Raw genomic sequence first — 2532 nt, 5'->3', positions numbered from 1 at the left:
GGGGCCAGGCCAAGACGTATTTCTGTCACAGCTGCACCCTGTCCCCGCCCCCACCCCACACATCTCTAAGGCGTGGTGCAGGGATAAGTTTCCCACTGCAGACTGCCCAGCGTGGTGGCTACCCCTCAGGAGTCCTTAGTATCACGTCCTGACAGCAGGTCTCAGTTGAAGCCATCCCAGTTCTGCAGAGAAGGGGTACCAGCGTGGGAGAATGGGCTGGTCTCCCTTGTCTTTTCCCAGACGTCTCGTTGCCTTAATCTACATACAGTTGCCCAACTTCCTTTCAGGAAGTTCTGCATACCAAAGGACATTGGGAAAGGCAATCTTTGCAAGCCAGATATTTTTTTAAGTTCTTTTGTATCTTTCCTTGAGGGCTCCCAGGGGACGTACCTCACAATTGCATCAGGAAGAACGGCAACCTGGTGACGCTTCCCTGAACAAAGATCTGCTCTAGGGCGATTTGTTGGGAGAATGCCTCAACTTACATTTCACTGGATTTCATATTTTAAGGTGTGTTTATTAAAAATTAGGCAATGTATTATACAATTGAAAACTCAAAATTTACAGGAGAAAAGACAGTGAAAATCAGTGTCCTTATTCTTGTCCCTAGTCATCCAGAGATAATGTTAACATTTATTTTTTTTAATATAAAATTCTATCTTTTTTTTTTTTTTTTACTTTATTTGGTCACATGGGGTCTTCGTTGTGACAGGCAGGCTCCTTAGTTGCAGCTCCAGGGGTCCTTAGTTGTGGCATGTGAACTCCTAGTTTCGGCATGCATGTGGGATCTAGTTCCCTGACTAGGGATCAACCCAGGCCCCCTGCATTGGGAGCATGGAATCTTATCCACTGCACCACCAAGGAAGTCCCAATGTTAATATTTCTTATGTTTCTTCCCTTTTAACTGTATAGCACACATCTCTACAGCATATATCTCTAGCTACCCACCAATCTATATATCTATCGCCTATCAATGATTCACATGATATATGTATACGATATCTTAGATATATGATATATATGATATGCTACATGATATATGACATATATATGATATGACTATATATGTCCAAGCTTCCGTTTTCTTATCTGTAAAATGGAGACATAACCCTATAAATCTTTGTATGCTTGTGATGAGGATAAAATGATATAGCAGGGTACTTAAATCACATAACCCAATAATAATAAATGCAGCTGATATAAAATACTACCCCTGCCCACAGGGAGTTTACCGTCTGTCCCCCGTCACTTTCCTTCCCTGGTCCTCCAAGACAAACCATCCCTCCCTAAACTGTCCTCTGCTCATCCTTCTTACATTCAAGCAAGTGATGCTGAAGATGCTGAAGGATCGCAGCCTTGACCTGAAAAGAGGAATCTGTTTACCCCGAATTATCACCTCTTGGTGGAATTGGAGGAGTCTGGGAGGAAACCCTTCTTCTAATAGGGAGCTGTCCACTGCTCTCCCCACCCCACCCCCCACAACACAGAGAAAACAAAATTAAAGGGAAACAAAGGGGAAAACCATTTTGATGCAGTCTCGTAGTTCCTGGTAGTTCCTTCTAATCCACGCAGTGCACTGGGTTTACTGCCCTCACAGCTTCAGGGAAGCCAGGGCACCGCAGAAAGCAGAGGATAAAGGCTGCTTGCCTTTGTAGTTCCAAAACTGTCAAGGCTTTGTGGGAAGAGGAAGAAACGTGCCCACCATAGATTTGAGGGAAGTAAGGAGCGAGAGAAAGCCTTCCAGCCTCAAACCAGAAAAGGGTGTCCTGGCTGGCGGCAGGGGCTGACCCCAACGTGGAGTTGCCCGGAGAACCAGCAGTTCTGCTGTTCAAATCGAGGCAGCCATGGGCCACTGGTGGGTCCTAGCTCTTGAAATCTGGAAGTTCTCAATTGAGGTGGGCTGTGAGTCTAAGAAGGCTTGAAACAAATAAGAGGATGTAGAATATCTCATTAATAATATAACACGATGATTACATATCAAAATGATAATATTTTGGATATATTGTAAATAAAATATATTACTAAAATCAATTCCACTTCCTTCCTTTCTTCCTTCCTTCTTCCTTTCTAGGGGAATGGGTGGGCTGAGGTTTCTTCACACAGTGGAACACTGTACAGCAGTGAAACAAATTGGCTTCTTTGTTTTACAGAACAAGAGCCACAGGCCAGAGAGGTTACCTGAAACGACAAATGCCGCTCAGGTGGGTGACGGAAAATCTGAATCTTGTGTCCAGGACTCCTGGGATCTTAGTGCTTGAAAAACAAAACCCTTTATTATCTCAAAACAATTTCAAATATGTAGAAAAATTCTGAAAACAGCACAAAACACTCCCAAATATCCTTTATGCAGATTCACCTTTTTAAAAAACATTTTGCCACATTTGTTTTGTTATTCTGTTTATATTTATACATTTCTTTTTCCTGAATTATCTATAAATAGGTTGCTTATATTACATCATCTCTATTGGGCTAAGCCTGCTACACTCAGATGCCCTTGGTGTGTCTTCCAGTGGTGTCTGATAAAGTCCCCCC

Source organism: Hippopotamus amphibius, chromosome 17 (assembly GCF_030028045.1).
Source record: "Hippopotamus amphibius kiboko isolate mHipAmp2 chromosome 17, mHipAmp2.hap2, whole genome shotgun sequence".
Classification (NCBI taxonomy): Eukaryota; Metazoa; Chordata; class Mammalia; order Artiodactyla; family Hippopotamidae; genus Hippopotamus; species Hippopotamus amphibius.
The sequence above is the reverse complement of the archived record's forward strand: the minus strand, read 5'-3'. Positions refer to the sequence as shown.